An 18,006-nucleotide genomic window follows, 5' to 3' on the forward strand; every position below is an offset into this window, starting at 1 on the left:
GAAGATGAAATGTGTCTCTGTCTCTGCCTCAGACAAGGAGCATAAATGCCAGATTCGGTCCTCTATGCTCATATGATGATTAGTATGTATCCGTAACTAGTGGGAGCCGACTTTGAAAGATCCAAGGGAGATGTGTAAGGCATGGCACCCATGCCGCGATAAGTAGCTAGGTCATGTAATAACCCCATCAGTGATACCCAAGAAGTGCTCAGCATAGAAGGCCATTCTCAAACATAACCCCCCAACTAGGTTATTCGAGGTCATGGTGATATACTGTCTATAAATATCTGTCTTGACATGCCCATTCAACTCTTGTGGTGATGGGAGGAGATGGGTATGAGCATCTAATGAAAATTGGAAGGGAGGGAGGTGGTCAATATAAATCCCAATAGAGCTCAACAAAGAGCTTGCTCAAGCGTACCAACATCGACCCCTAGGGGAGGGATCCGAGGTAGCAATTAACAACAGAGGAGTAATAGGCCAAGTAAGAATATTAGTGACAACCAGCCACTGAGTTCACAAAGCCACGAAGACGATGAAGAAACCAGACTAGATTAAAAATGGCACTAAGTCTAAAAGGATGAGCTCCAAATTCTGTCAAAATAATGTCATGAGGAATGAATCTATGACATCTGATAATGTGTCTGAGAAGCAAGGTCTAAAAACACTCAATAGAGGCCCAATTTGAGTCAAGAAGAGATGGTCCCCAAACCATTGAACCATAAAGCACTGTCAACCTAACCAAGGAGCCTAGAAGGGACAACTTGGACATCATGTTTTGAAAGTGGTGTTTGAACCGTTGTCTTTCTAGCATAGCTAGGGAGCACATCCCCTTGTTAACTCTAGGTTGGATGACCGGTCTCATACTGAAGTGATGTGCCGAAAACTTGACACTGAGATATGTGTAAGAAGAGGCGATCTCAATCTCTTGTTCCTGAAAATAAAAGTGCACATTAGAGCTCTTCAAACGGTTGAATACCATAACTTGGGTCTTACTTAGGTTCACAGTCAGTTGTCGTAAGTCACAAAAGGAGCCCAGGCCATCAAGGAGCCTCTGAAGACTCTCGAGAGAAGATGCTAAAAGGACCACATCGTCAGCATAAAGGAGAATACAGATCAATACCTGGTGTAAGTAGCAACCATCACTTGGGAGCAAAGCCTCTCTAAGGAAAGTCTTGAGCTCATCAACATAAATGCCAAACAGTGTGGGGGAAAGAGGGCATCCCTGTGTCACCCCAATAGTGCTCTAGATAGGAGCTGAGAAACCCTCAGGGGTCTTGAATCTACCCAAAACGTTCTCATATAACCTAATAATAACCGTCAATAAGATCTTTGAAATCCTGATGTCTCTAAGCTACTGGAAAAGAGCCCCTAGCGGGATGGTGTCAAAGGCCTTACGAATGTCTATGAAACAACAACAAATTTTCGCAGAGCGGTGCCGACCCTCCTCAATAATAGCTTGTAATGTCATGATGTAGTCCATGGTTTGGTAAATTGATATCTTATCATATCATATCTTATCTTATTAAATTGATATTTTTCTTGCTCCTATAACTATTTGCTGCAAAATAATTATTTTGGTTACATTCATGTAGGGGATAAAAATGATGCATCCACTTCTCAAGACTTTAAGCCTTCAATATTCAAGAGTAATACAAATGATAACTCGATACTATTTAAAAAACACAGTTAATATTCAAGTTGATAGAGGCTCTATGATCATTTACTTGCTAAGTAGATGAATGGTTAGAAGCAAGATTGTCAGGTGTATATAACACCAAGCAATAAAAGACTTGAGCACTACCATCAACACTATATCTAATTTGCCTAAATATGTATAAAACTACTAAGAGATCAATAAGATCCCACTAATAAAATTTAAAATATCTATAATTTCTTTTGGCCAAAAAGCTTTAGGATTGTAAACACAATATTTTCATAGATCTATGAGTCACTAATTTAAAAAAAAGGAAAATAACAAAACCAATAATGTTATTGATTTTTCCAAGAGCATTTAGGTTATATGACATTCTACAACTCGCAATGAAATAGAGGAAAGATGTTGTCTACAATCTTACATAGTATAAACCATACTAAGCTTCACAATCAATAAGAAACCCATATGAGTCATCTCACTCTTTCACATAACTAGATATTGAAGTCACAAACTTAACAATTCAAACAATGTGTTTCCCCATGTAAAGGAGAATAAATCACCCACCCACCATGAACACCTATTCATCAACATACACATACCAAATTGTAGCTCTAGTCACTAGCATGCAAGGAATAAACACATGAATGACTCCACAAAATAAAATATTTGTACCACAAGCTTTTAGAGTGAACTATAAATCTCATAGATAATGTCCATATGAGAATTAGTAGATATTGCTTTCAATCTCACAAGTTTGCAAAATATTAACACAAAACATCTTGCACATTTGTAAAACCGTGTTAATAGACAACATCCACAATTCGCAAGCCTCCAAAAACTTTTTAAACAAACCTAAGTCTAGCACCAAATGCTGTTAAAAAAGATAAAAACTTAAATCTAGTTTTTAATAATCTAAGTTTCATTAATTTTATGATGGTAATTAGTAAGATACAAGGTGTAGACCTCTAAAATATAGAGTATGAAAATTGTATGGAGCTATGAAAGTGAATTGCCTTAATGTGGATTTTTCATGTGAAGATTCAACCTCTCCATGAGCTTAAACTAGCTATTACAAAGAGGCACAAATCTACAACATAAGAGTACAAGAAACTCTACTAGGTCATCTCAGAAGAGAATATTTATATGGAGAAGTCTTTAGAAGCAATTCCCTTATTAAAATAAGATAAGATAATGATATTAATATCCAGCAAGAGACCAACACGGGTCTAAGGGACTAAAAGATACAAAAATGCATAGAAGAATGAAACAGTAGGAGCGCCAAAAGGCATCCAGAGAAATAACACCAAATAGGAAAGCAAGAAAAAAGGAAACAACAAGAAGAGAGAGAGAAAGATCATCAATCCTTTCTTAATACAAAGAAATATCACACAAAGGGATAAGGCCCAAGATGACCAAGGGTCAAGGCTTGACTTCGTCTCTATCTCTATGTAGTAGAGGGGATAGGGTGTTGTTGTCTGAGGATCCCACGCTGTGGTCTGATTGATCTGGTGTGTTCAGAGATGAGTGTATGTGGTCATTTCATGTCCCTGGAAGTGGGATGGAAGGAAAGAAGTAAGTGATGAGCTGATTCGAGTTTTGGCCCTGAGGAAACAAGATCTGTAAAGTGTGTTCTTTGAGCTAGGAGGTCTCCCGGAGGTAGAGTGCTAAGCACTATTGGTTAGAGTAGCTAAAAAAAACTGATAGGGATATGCAATCTCTGAATAGGAAGTGGAACCTACTTCTGATCTCATAGTAGATGGGGCACTAGAAGATAAAGTGGGTCTCAGTCTCAGTCTCAAATATGGTGCAAAGGCCACACACTCATTCCTCTCTGGTCAGCTAGTGATCAGTCTGGCAACGAAGTCGGTGTGATCCAACTCTAAAAGACCTTAGGGCTATGTAGAGGGCATGACACAAATTTTGACTCAAGTATGAGGGACGAACAATAATACCATCATGTGTCTCTAGAAAGTGCCGTGTGTAGAAGGCCATATGAGGGCGTAAACCACCAGGAGGGTTGATCCAAGTCATGGAGATGTATTGTTGGTAAATGTTGAGTCTAACGTGTCCATTCAACTCTTGTCAAGAAGGGAGGAGATGAGAGGGAGCATCCAAGGAGAATTGTTATGGCGGAAGATGATCGATGTCAATCTCGATCAGGCTCAGTAAGATAGTGGCTTGGGTATACCAGGAACGAACCTTAGTCATCCTTGCCAAGTTGGTAATGTCCAAAAAGGAATGATAAGCAAGGTACGAGTATTTGTGTCAGCCCTTAGTTACTCAATGTCCAAAAGTACCATTTGAACAATTAAATATAAAATACTCATTGTTCTACTTATCTTGCTGTTGCTTGGTCTTACTGTATTGATAAACAAAATTACTGTCTCAAACATAACATACTTTGTTGAATATAAACTTTACCAAATGTAAAACATTTAAAGAATTCAACACAAGTTTGACACTAGGATTTTATGTGGAAACCCAATTTGGGAAAAATCGCCAGCATCATGTCACCAATTTTCACTCTTTCGAAGTGAGCTCTGTTAGGAGCCAACCCCATTAAAGGCTTACAATACACAATGTGAAATGTGACTTGGGTTAGATGATTTAATCACCATGTTAGGAGTGGCCTTGTCAGAGGACTTTGATCATTCCATTTAGAATGTCACCTTGTTCAAGGATTTACAAAGATTGTTAAGTCCTTCAAATGGCTTTTAGGTCAACCTCTTTTAAAAGGACTTCAATATAAACTGTTTACAATGATTAGAAAGAAAACAATAGGGTTTTGATCTGTATGATTACAACTCACTTTGCAAGTTTAGATCTCTGTTCGGTTCATGTGCTGATTCACTGATAAGCTCTCCATAGTCATCTTTGTTTCTGATTAGCTTGACAACCCTTTAAGTAATCAATCCTCTCCTTTTAACAACACTTTTTCCATCTTCTCAGATTTCACTTATTAATATCAATAACATCTACATAAGCAATCTCCTTTAGCTTTGCATTCACTCTCTCACACTTGTGCATTTTTGATCAACCTTCTTCTGTACGCACCTCACACACATTCTTGCCTACTCTCCTTCATTCAACTCTGATACCAATTGTTAGAAATGTTTAGAATAACTGATTCAACCCCCCTTAATTATTCTAAATATTTCTAACACAAATAGCCCTTTATTATCTCAATGTTAAAATGCACAAGTGAGTTAGTAACGAAATGCTAAAAACTTGATTTTATACTAAAATTAATATAGCATAAAATTGAAAATGCTTTAGAATATAGAAATACAATACAATTAAAATGGTTGAGATTAGGAAAATGAAAAAGTTAAAAAAAAAAAACATTATTATACTAGACAACTTACCTATAGCCCAAAATGCAAACAAATTGCAAGGAAATTTGCATGTCTATATTTTTGTCTTTATAGAAAGATGTAGCAAATTTCCATATCGAAGATTATAGTTCGCTCAACTAGTTTTTCTGCACACATAGAGACATAAAAAGACATAAAAGTGCTGGGGGGCTCCAAAGGGTCTTGCCTTCGTCAAAACATTGTTATGGTGTTCCCACTTCCATAGATAGTCACAAACTAGGTGGATGAGAACCCTTATCATGACATGATCATTTAGTGATATGCAGTGCAGGAGAGTATTACCATGTGTGTGTGTGTGTGTGTGAGAGAGAGAGAGAGAGAGAGAGCGAGAGAGAGAGAGAGAGAGAGAGAGAGATTCTCCTTGAATTCAAAAGATGAGTAAGGAAAAGGTTCTTGCTACTTGGAATGGGTGAAAAGATATGTTAAAAACACTATTGGCCACAAGGTGCATAGCAAGTGAACATTTTATGAGCAATTCTTGTTTGAATCTCACAAGATATTGGGATGTTAGCATGCTACACAAATTCATGCACATCACAACTTTAAAAATGGGCAAAGATTGACTTTACACTTAAAAAATAAGCCTATTCACGATGAGGGTATTTATTGTGTTTATCACAAAGATAAATGAATATGCCTCATAGACAAGATTTGAATCCACTATAAATGGAGGAGCTATGATCTCCAATAGATAATTATGAACCACTAGAATAGGTACAACACAAATTATTTGATTTTGTGTTCATTTTTTACATTTTTTTAGGTTAGGCCTATATGTTTTGTTTAAGTGTCTAGTTGATACACTAGTATCTATCATGCACATTGTAATCTAATAAGCCTGCTGGTATCATGAGTTTTCTCCTAGGTTTAAAATAGAAAGGTACAAGAGTTTAAAATAAGTTTTCCACAAATCATTTGAAAAATGGGAGAAATATTGACTTTATACTTAAAAAATAAGCCTATTCGGGATGAGGGTATTTGTTGTGTTTGTCACAAAGAGAAACAAATATATCTCATAGAAAAGATTTTCATCTATTACAAATGGAGGAGCTATGATCTCCAATAGAGAATCCTGAGGCACTAGAACAAGTATACCACAAATAATTTAATTTTGTGTTCATTTTGTACATTTTTTAGGTTAGATGGATATGTTTTATTTAAGTGTCTAGTTGATACCCTAGTTTCTATCATGCACATTGTCATCCAATAAGTCTGCTAGTATCTATTGGATGCATTGGTGTTTTTAGTTTCACACAAACATGTAGTTAGTGGAAAATATATAATTTAATATCTAGATCCATTTTCATGGAAGAGATCGATTTTTGTAAGACTTTTTAGATATTTGCAAGCATGCTAGTTTAGGTAAGTTATCTTTGTTGCAAAGTTGTAGATATGAGAGCATAGATGCTAAGTATGGATTCCTACATGTTGCCCAGTTATCAAAATTGTCTCAATTTCTGAGCTATGGTTGTTTTTTAAATTTGCCTCATTTAAAGCATTAAATTGGTCACTTACTCTTAGAGTTTTTAAGAAACTATGCCTTTCAATATCTCCAGCTTGTTCCCAGCTCCGCCCAACACTTTGAATTTTTAAAATCCAGCTTCTAAGTCCAAAGTTATCACAGGTTAATGGAGAGACCCAAAAATATGTATTTTCAATTTTATCATTAACCATTAACCTCTCAAAAGGTTAAGGTTAAGCTTCAAATTACGTATTTTGGAAGTGGTTAATTAACCTCTCCAAAATTACGTATTCTCTCCCCCATCTTTAACCTCTCAAAAGGTTAAGGTTCATGGGTCAAAACACGTATTTTGAAACAAATCATTAACCATTAACCTCTTAAAAAGAGGTTAATATTCAAGTTCAAAATATGCATTTTTGAGGTGGTTATTAACGTCTTGAATTTCTTGATGAAGGATTGGGTATATGGGTGGTCCATGATCATTCATAATGAAAACTCATAAATTTATAGGATACTCAATCTAGAGATGCAACCTGAAATAATAAGGTGATTGACCAATACGTTGTCATAGCTCTACATGGGAATAACACTCTAATAGTTTATTTGTAGCAACATGGGGTTTTCAAATCCAGTAAAGCAACAGATGTTATAGATTGATAGAGGATTTTTTGTGCCTAAAGGAAACTTACCAACAATCACCAACTCTCCACATGAATCAAATTCACCATTTGCATGAACGTGGGAATCAAAGAACGCTAGTGAAAATTTCCAAGGCAATAATTTAAGAAGTCTATAAGAATTCCTTCATACAGTCAAAGCTGTGCAACACACGTTTGGTGTATGTACACAATTTATGTAATAATGTATTGCAGTTTGGTTGTGATGATGAAATTTCAAAGTGTCGTGGAGACAAGTGGTCCCATTGGAGCTGTATTATGGACTAGAGTTTTCTCTTGAAGCTTGCTCAGGTTTTGAAGAGAAAGAAGTCGATTTAAATGTGGGCATAAACATAATAAAGGAGCCCTATAATATGCAAAATAACTCAAGTTTTATGGAGTGCAGAGGAGCAGCATAAAGCAAGCGAATCAGATTTGTAAGCAAGGCACTACATGCAAACTGTTTGGAAGGCCCGTAACTCCCAATAAAAATTAGAGATATTGCAACTCTGCGCCATCAAAGTTCAAGTCTTGAGTCATCCAAACACCTACTCCTTGAGTTTGGACAGACGTGGAGTGAAGAAACTAGCATGTAAACATTTTGGATAAATGCCTTTACTCTTACCTGCAGTCTTCTTGCATTTTCCAGCTTGCAATAGTTAATGCAAATGCATTAAGAACAACCTCTTCAACTCCATGCGCAGAAAGGGATTCATTTTCTAATCCATGACATGTAATGGAGAGCATAGGCAATACATGGGACTGAACTTGACCTGTTTGATGAAATGCACTATTGGAATGTGAACCAAGTCCTATACAACTAGTGGATGTGACTGAATGATCTTCATCGATAACCATATGAATGCCTAATACGAGCTCCAAAACATGGTGATTCTCAGTCAAATGCATAGTGGCAAGCTGCATATATGCAAAATGTGGAACTGTAGAGAATGTCACCAAATTGTTTGATCAAATGATAGTCAAGGATTAATTAAGATATTATGCAATAATGTTGACACATCTATTTGATAGAATGTCTGGTTTATCACTTTGAAGCCGAAAATAAAGAGGCAATGCGAGGTTGAAGACATTTGGTGTAATTGAGAAAAAGATCAATAATCAAACCATGAAATACAAATATCAAAGGCTAGACTATGGTTCCATTTTAAAAAGTACACTTCTAGACATTGGTGATACCATTTTAGGAAGTTTTTTCCTTCAAGATTTTTGGTCATCTCTTGAGAGTGAGGAGAGGACCCCTTTGGCTGGAAAGATATTGGAAAGCAACCTAGCTCAAGTAGGAGGGCATCCCATTTTGGCATAGTACCTCGATCTAGTATTGGAATGCATGAAAGCCTATCATCTGAATACCAAGGAAGTCATTTCATCAAATGATAATGTTATTGTCCATTTGGACCTTGTTTCTATTGCCATTACCTTTCGACTATCTACCAAAGTGCAATATGTCAACATCAATCTAAGAACTGCTAAGGAGTACTATATGGTGAATCAAACTCAGTGTTTAAACACTGTTTCTAAGTCATGGCTCTTGCAACCAAGGAAAGGGAAATCTCAACTAGCCAAATCCATCCACAAATCATTGTTAAAGGAAGATGTAGCAAACATGGTAACTCTATTAAGTAGGTTAATAGGACTTCGGGATTCACATGAGTTCGAAGGTTGGATGTTCCTATTTATTAACATGGTCTACAAAGGGAAGCAACACATTGATTGGGTGGAAATTATCAATGATTCATTGCATACGCAACTCATGGAACTTCAGGAAAATGATTGCTTCTACATGACTTCATACGTTTTCTATGATATTGCAAGTACCAAAAGTTGTCCAGGGCTTAACTGACAGGGTATATATGATGATATGACTATTATTTACAATCACCTTCCTTAGCTACAATATGACAATAGCTTGCACCATTTTAGAAGAGTGAATGATGCATTCACAATGTTGACTGTAAGAGAAATTCAGGGAAACATGGGACTCATAATTTCACCAGAAGCAATGATGAAAGTACAAAAATATGGAAGTGTTTTCATATAGCTCCCAAAGTTCACTAATATTAGGTTAGTTGCCTATGATGGGTGTCCCGTAATGCTACGTAGATTCATTGATGATAAATTGCTCTTGATTGAAATGTGCAGGTAGATTAGTCAAATCAATAAACTTTGCAAGAACAGGAGGATAGATGAAATACCTTTTTCTATTGGCATCAGATATTATAGCTGTGATACAACATCAGATGTGAGGAATATAGAGAGATCCATTGCCACAATAAATTTGCATCCTTATACTATGAATTTAGTAAAGGCTATGCAGTTAATGACTTAAAGCAAAACCCCAGCTTCGGTCACTTTTCGACTCTAGAGGACTTCTAGGAGGATTGTGAAAATGATTTCGAAGTCAGGAAGAGAGATTGGATGCGGCTTACAGTAAGGCAGGTAATAGACTTCAAGGTGGATATTGATGTGACAGATGTAGATGATGATGAAATTTCCTTGGTCGATCCCTTCTGCTATGAGAAAAGCAAATTACTAGATCTTCCTCCTATCAATTGGTCAGTTCAGGAGTTAAAAAGCTTGAAAGAAAGAACTGCCTGTGTCCTTAAAAGAACAAGAGATTAGGTCAGTAAAATTGGAGTAGAAAAAGTGACTGGTGAATTTCAAAGTAAAGAGAGGAGAGGTAATCAAGGAGAATCATCTCGAATGGCATTAAAAGCAACTTCTAGTGAGAAAATACAACAATTAGATACAAGTGTTCTAGATCAAGATGAAGATCTAAATTAGCCGGCTAAGTTTATAGTCAAAAGAAGAAGGACAAAAATGAAAGGCAAATCTACTAGAGTGAATAAAAAAGGAAATGAACCTAATGAGAAGAATCAAAGAACTCCTCAAAATTTTGAACCACACATTCCCATTACATCCTCTCATGATGTAGTAATTCCTCATTCGAGCCTCTCTCCTCTTGAGATATCATTAATAGACATTACACAGTTGGATAATCAATTATCTAATTTAGAATATTTAATGATGATTTCTGAAAATATAATAGGTGACATGAAAGTTTTAGATACTACGCATTCATGGTTCCAGACCAGTCTTCAGAAGAAGAAGAAAGTTGTTCAAATGATCCTGCCTTTATTTGATGTGATCTCTAGTTTCTTTCAGAAGCCTCCTAAAGTGAAAAAGACTAAAGTGATGTCTAGGTTAGCTATTGATAAAAATTCAGGCAATCTATGCATAGAAATAGCCAAGCCCATAATTGAAAAGAATGTTGATGAAGCATCCGAGTTAGATTTCATTTTGGATAAGGTTGATCTTGGTCCATCTACTGCAAAAAGAGACTTTCAAAATTTTGAAGTGATTGCTGCCCAAATGTTACAAAGAGCAAAGAAAGAGAACATATCCAAGGAGCAACTCAAAGAGCAAGTTTAGATGCTGGTGTCTTACATCAATTCGATTAGCAATTCCTTTAATGCGTAGGTCCTGATGGCATTCTTGATCATGCTATTGTTAAAAAAAGTAAACAAACACAAGTCACATAGTATGATGATCGAAGCTTGGATAAAAAGAATGATAGAAGATGCTTCAAAACTAATAATTGGAGTGAAGGAAATATATGGAAAAGCCATCGAACAAATACATGAAATTTCTAAAGAGCTAGAAAGTAGCAAAGAACAAAAAGTCACCAACCAAAAAAAATAGCTGATGAATTACAAGAAATGGCCAAGTTAGACACAAGCACCCTAGTTCTTGAGAAAATTATTGCTGATCCAAGTGAGAATCAGACACGTATCTGGAGTAAAAGTGTTAATTGGAAAATGATAAATATCAGTAAAGGGATCACTAAGTTTGAAAAACTAATAGCTTCTTGGGACTAGTTGAAAATGAAAGTTACAGATGAATTAGTCGCAACAGTAGGTGATCTTCAACATATTAATTACCAATTTCTTCTTGATTCTTTTGGTATCCAAATTCATTCAAAAATAGAGAATCGAGTATCAGATGCCGAAACTATGATGAAGCTCAGTCTAGTCATAGTCACTCTAGAAGATTGCAACATTTCAGCCTATCGACAAGAGTTAGAAGAGATCCAAGATAAATACTTCACAACCAAACTTAGGATGGAGAACATGTTCATTCCAAATTATGATTCAATGATGATCATCCTTGATGCTTATAGGGCTTTCCTGGGATAAGTCAGTCATGTCTAGATAGATAGAGTTCATAGCTAAAAGACCAGCGATTGGATATGTATACACCCTTAGAAATTCTAGCTAAAGTTTTATTTTTGAAATTTTTCCTTGTATAGGTTAATTTTATTGAGGTTAATTAACCTCTCCAAAATTACATATTTTGGAGGTGGTTATTAACCATGAAGAGGTAGTTATTAACCTCTGTATCTATATAAGGGCTCTTTTTGGCTTTGTAAAGGGGGACTTTTTGGATTTTAGAATAAGGGAACACTATGCTGAAATTTTGATCAAGAGACAAATTTTGGAAAGTATGTACAACTTTTGTCTCTAATATTGAAAATCTCTATTATGTTCTTGGTGCAAGAAAATGAAATGAGATACGCTTTTGGTTTCTTGTTCTAAAATCAAGATTGTTGCAGGATAAACTACTGATTCTTTTGTAGTGAGCATTCTCACGGTATTGTGCGAATGTTTATGAATCATGAATAAACATGGTAATAATGGTCATTTTCAAGCGTAGTTCTTGATTGCCTTTGTTATCATTCTATGTTGACTCAAGAAAGTTGTGAGTTCATGTGGTGCATTCATTCTGAGCGACTTTCTCTCGATCTTTATAATTTTAGATTCCTTATTTGAAAATCTTTAAAAAATATATCATATAAGGGAGCTGCCCCTCTAAATGCAGAGGAAGGCCACATACCAAGGGCCTATCCAACTATTGTGAACGGTTTTCCACATATGCTCCGTTGGACAATTTTTACAGTGACAAATCTATTTACCAACACTACATAATGTTAAAATTTGGCAGGTTTATGAGATGCCAAATATTTAGTTATATATAACTATGCTTATGATTCTTATTGAGATATATGACACAAATAGATCCTATTTTTATCTCCTGATAGGGGAGGTAATGTTTTCATTATTTGGTGTCTATTGAATTATATGAATGGTAGAAAAACTTTTCTCAATCTCGGGATAGAAATTAGAAGAGATATATTGAACTTAAAGCTATGGGTAGGCCAAAGTATGTATGTGAACTCAATTTTATATAGGTTCAACATCTAGGATTGTAGACCATTATGTGTTCCTTTTATAGTTGAAACAAAGTTATCTATTTCATGTTGTCCTACATTCCCATCAAAGATGGAATGCATGACCAAAGTACCTTTACTAGAATGAAGTTGGAAGTTTGATGTACGCTACAATTTGTACTTAACCAGACATTGCCCAAGAAATGAATTCTTTTAAGATATACGTCTGAACTTGGTTAAGTTTAATGAGACACATTTAAAAGAGTCTTCCCATATTTGAAGGGTATCTCAAAGTATTCTTCGTAATATCATGTTAATATTATGGAAACAAAATTACCCTTGATATTCATTATTATGTAGATTCGTATTGGGAAGGTGATATGGATAACATGAGATTGTGCTTATGGGTCTACATTATTTAATGGTGTAATCGATTGGATGAGGAAGTGAAACCCTATAGTTTCTTTTTCTACTACTAAAGATGAGTATATGGTAGCTACTTAATCTTGTAAAAAATCCATTTGACTTAAGATACTTCTAGGACCAAACACATATGTTTTGTGTTGTTTTGTCAGATATGTGGTTGAGGATGACAAGGTTAAGTTGGTCAAGGTAGAGATTTTGATGAATGACAATGCAGATTTTTTAATTAAGGTTATGAACAAAGAGAAGTTTAGATAGTTTTAAGAGTCAATGGGCATGATGATCCCTAGCAACTAAAGTATTACATATATACTTCTTTTTCTCTTGCAAGATGTTCAAAAAACGGAGATTGTTAGGAAAATATGTTTCAACCTTGTATTTACATATACTTTTTATTTATAGTAAATTTTAATTAGACAACAAATTTTCCCTGGATTTTCCCAAAATCTTTGAATTGGTTGGATAAGAAAATACCAAAAAACTTTGTTGCAATCTTATGCCTTGTTTCAAAGTTTTTTTTTTTTTGAAGTTGTCAAAGAAATTTTATGAATTTAGTTATGCAGTGGCCTAAAAATATCAATAACTAGTGTAGAAGAGTTACATGGTGATAAAGTACATTATGATATTTTTATCATTTCAAATAATTTGTTAATTGAACAAATAGTTCAAAATTTATGACCTTCAAAAGTGGCATTTCTTGAAATATGATATGCAAAAACATGTTTAACACACAAATGATCATGAAAGGGAATTACATGTTTTGGTGTGTGATTTTACACATCATACAACATCTTTCATTAGAGATGAGTGTCACTTTATAGGTGGGGTTTAACCTATAGTTTCATAATATTATTTGACAGTTTCATATATTGTATCTCATATATTTTAGAAGTGTGATATGGAAGGTAAGGTGTAAGATCCATATAGCCATTCTATTACATATGAATCCATTGTTGGAAATAGAGATGGAGTAACTGAGATGGGAGGGGTGAATTAGTTACTTCAAAAATTATTTCTATAGATCCTTGGATGTCTTAAAATACAGCTGCTGCTGACACTTGGTAACCACACAAATAAATGCTGAAACTTGATAGATGTTCTGTTAACTTTATTAAGCATTTAAAGTGATTAACATGCATGCATAAAGAAATAACATGAACACAAGAGACACCAGATTTAACGTGGAAACCCAATTTGGGAAAAACCACCAAGTAACTAGTTACCAATTTTCACTCTTCTGAAGTGAGCCCTGTTAGGAGCCAACCCTGTTAAAGGTTATAAAACACACTGTTAGGTGTGATCCTGTTAGAGGATTTGATCACCTTGTTAGAAGTGGCCTTGTGAGAGGTCTTTAAAACAATTCAACTGAATTGTCACCTTGTTAGAGGATTTACAAAATGGATGTCAAACCAACTCTGTTAAGAGATTTTGAATCAATGTTACAATGATTAGAAAATAACAATGAAGTGATCTGAGATATATGCAACTTATCTTTGCTGAATACAGATCTATGTTCTGCTTCATTAAATCCTCATTGATCAAATGCAACTTTGCAGCTTCATAGGGATGACAAATTCTTCCTCAACATTCGCTCATGTATTTGCTTATACATTCACACTTTTTGCATCCATTCACTTCCTTTCATTTGAATTCACAACTTGACTTTTCATATGTACCTTACAGATTGTTTAAGTTGGCTTAATTACAAGTTTACAACAACACAAAACTAAATAAATCAGTCGGCTACACAAAACAATTAAACTTAATTCTTTGGAATCATCAAATTCTTTACTGCCCGACCCAGCTCAGTGACCACTGCTTCAAAATGGTTTCCTAGTGTTAACCAAGTGAAACTTGGTAAACACTGCAAATCTTGCAACTTCCTTCGGAGATCGAGTTAATTCGGTAAATACTAACCATCCCTTGTTTATCAAGTGAGCTCGGTAAAAGATAACATGCCTTTGCTTACCGAGTGAGCTCAGTAAAAGCTAACATGCCTTTGCTTACCTAGTGAGCTCGGTAAAAGTTAACTTGCCTTTGCTTACCGAGTGAGCTCGGTAAAAGTTAACTTGCCTTTGCTTACCAAGTGAGCTCGATAAAAGTTAACTTTCCTGTGTAATGTTCAGGAATGCTTGGTAGTCACTATAAATTGCTTTGCTAACCATCTGAGTTCGGTAGACTCTGTCTGATAGCTGATATGACATTTGTGTAACATCAAAGACAATACACAATACACAATTGTATCCAACATCCATGATAGGTGATACTCTTGAGAGAATCTTATTTTTTAGGAATATTTTAATATGTTATTCATTTTAAAATAATTTATTGGGTGACTTTTAAAGTGTGATATTTTTCTCCCAACCCACATTATTCACAATGTCTCAGATTTAGTTTTATTTTTGTTGAGTTTTTGTAAGTATTGCAAAGATCTATAATTGTTTTGCATAACCCTCCTCTCAAGATTAGCATAAGAAGTTGTTCCTATACTTAACTTACTCTACTACATTTGGGCTCTTATTGCGATGACCACCCATCAGATGAGTGATAGTAATAGGAATTGGCCCCTGTCGGATGAGAGTTAGACTTTTTCTATCAAAAATTGCAATGACATGGGCTTCCTTTGTAGTTACGACAGACAAAATCCATCACAATTTGGAAAAAAATAAGGTGAAGAGTCCCTCTTTACGTTGTCAGATGTTCGATGGTATACCATCACAACTATGATGACCTATAGTTTCAGCCAGCCCTCGCAAGTCCAGCAACATTGCTACAAGTTTGATGGGTATCCAACCAAAGGGGCATCATAAAAATGGTGACAACGTTGTTAGAGCGATGCCCATTTGTTAGTTGTTGTCATCGTAGTGGCGATGACATGCAATGATAATGTTGTTAGAGCGACAATTGCTCGTTGGACAAGCTTTTGCAATTGTGACAGATTGCTGTATTATCATTTTTTTTTAAAATTTGAAAAGCTCTACACAGATTACATGATCACACTGTGCACAGATGACTGCCATACCAACTTCTATACAAATGTTACGAAGATATGCTCCATTAAAGCCCTGATAAAAGTTGAAATAATTTCAGCTATATAGTAATTAATCAAACAATAATTACCAACTTCATACACTACAACTGAATTTCATAAATCAATGAGTTTGACTAAGGCATCCTTTTGCATTGCTTGAAAGCAAGAGATTCACACAGTTAGTTTTCATACAATCATAGGTTAATATTGATCTTCACTTTGTTTCGAGAATAGTTTAATATTTTCTACTAATCATGACCAACCATGTGAAGGTGAAAGCTCATTTGGCCCCACCCCCCCAAACATCTAAATTCCCCATTAACATTTAAAATATTTAAGAAATGATCAATCTTTAAAGTACAAGGAAAGGTTCCAGACTTGCAAAAGTGACATCATTTTCCCATCTTCTGGTGTATGTCATTTTTCTATCACTTCCAAAATAAGATTTTTCCACTTTGAATAGAGAATGCTTGTGCAATTGCATTTTGTATACATGGACAATAGAAGGAGTTGAAAAAGCCCAACACATTTACATTTATTTAATAGGTCTGTGCAAACTTTTAACAAAAATGAAAACTAATTGGGTTTTTTCAGCTCCACCTGATGTCATATGCATATGAATTGATATTGCATATTGAATTATGGTGTCCTTCTATATTGCCTAAAACCAATAGATTCACACAATTAGTTGTCATACAATCATAGGTTAATGTTGAGCTTCACTTGGTTTCGAGAATAGTTTAATAATCTCTACTAAGTAGGGCCAACCATGTGAAGGTGGAAGCTTATTTGGCCCCACCCAACATCTAAATTTTCCATTAAAATTTAAAATATTTAAGAAATGATCAATATTTAAATTCTAAAAAGGGTTCTAGACTTACAAAAGTGACATCATTTTTCCATCTTTTGGTGCATGTTATTTTTTTGTCGCATCCAAAATAAGAATTTGCCACTCTAAATCAAGAATGCACATGCATGGACAACAAGTGTAGTTGAAAAATTGCAACATGATTACATTTATTCAATAGGTCTATTAAGTTTTTAAAATTATAGACCATCATGAACACTAGAACTCTAGTTTCTATGGCCAAGAGTATGTTTGTGATAGTCTATAACTTAAAATACCTAATTAAAGACATCTAAGAAAAAATGCATACCTATTGCATTTTTCAGCTGCACATTGTTAGTTTGTGGTGAATGATTAGGAAGTACTATGCATACTTCATACAATATGTGCAATATGTCATACATACTATACATACTGAGAATAATAGCCAATTTTTTTGGCTATTAATCGACAGTTTATGACCCAATATTTACCAAATTATGGCAGATATGTTGTAACTAATTTTAACCCAAAAGCGAAAAAATACTTGTATAAAAATATGATTTTTTATTTAGTTTGTTTGCTTTCCTATTTTTTGAATAAGTGTCGATCCTTTATTTATAGGGATCAGATCAATGGTCTTAGGGGGTTAGAAGAAAGTTTACGGAAAGAAACTGTTGACTCTTGCAGTGAATTTTTTTTACAGTTTTATGTATTGTTCTCATGTAAGAAATTTTTGGAACATAATGAAATAGCTCTTGGTTTACACTCTATGTGTTGGTGTAAATAAGTATTTACTTATTATACTTACTTAAGTTTACTTAGGTTAATACATTATTTAATTATTTTGCATTATTTTATTTTGTGAGACACTTAGGAGTATGTGCACTCTTGTGAGTTGTCATGATGACATCACAGGGGTCTGCACCTCTTTTAAGCACATGTCTACAACATAAGAATCTTCTACACACATATGACACTTTGCCATTTTTATCCATTCATCTAGAATGTTGGATAAGGTGCTTAGTTGTCTTATCTTCTGGTTGTTTCTAGAGACATTCTAGGTGCTTCTTGAGAGGCCTTTATATACAAGCACTTCTGATGTACTCTTAATTATGGCATATTGAATACATTGTCATTCTGATCATACTCTCTCTCTCTTTGGTCTATTGTGTTCTTGTGTTTGAGTTCTTAGTTCTTGGGTGAATTTTTCCCTTAAACAAATTCTTACATGGTATCAGAGCAACTTAGAGATTTTCTCATCACATAGCCATTCGAGACCACGCTTGCTTCATCACATCAGCCCAAATCTAGAGTACTGTAGAAATTGGG

This window comes from Cupressus sempervirens, chromosome 7 (genome assembly GCF_028749045.1).
Source record: "Cupressus sempervirens isolate cs-2001-9-10 chromosome 7, ASM2874904v1, whole genome shotgun sequence".
NCBI lineage: Eukaryota > Viridiplantae > Streptophyta > Pinopsida > Cupressales > Cupressaceae > Cupressus > Cupressus sempervirens.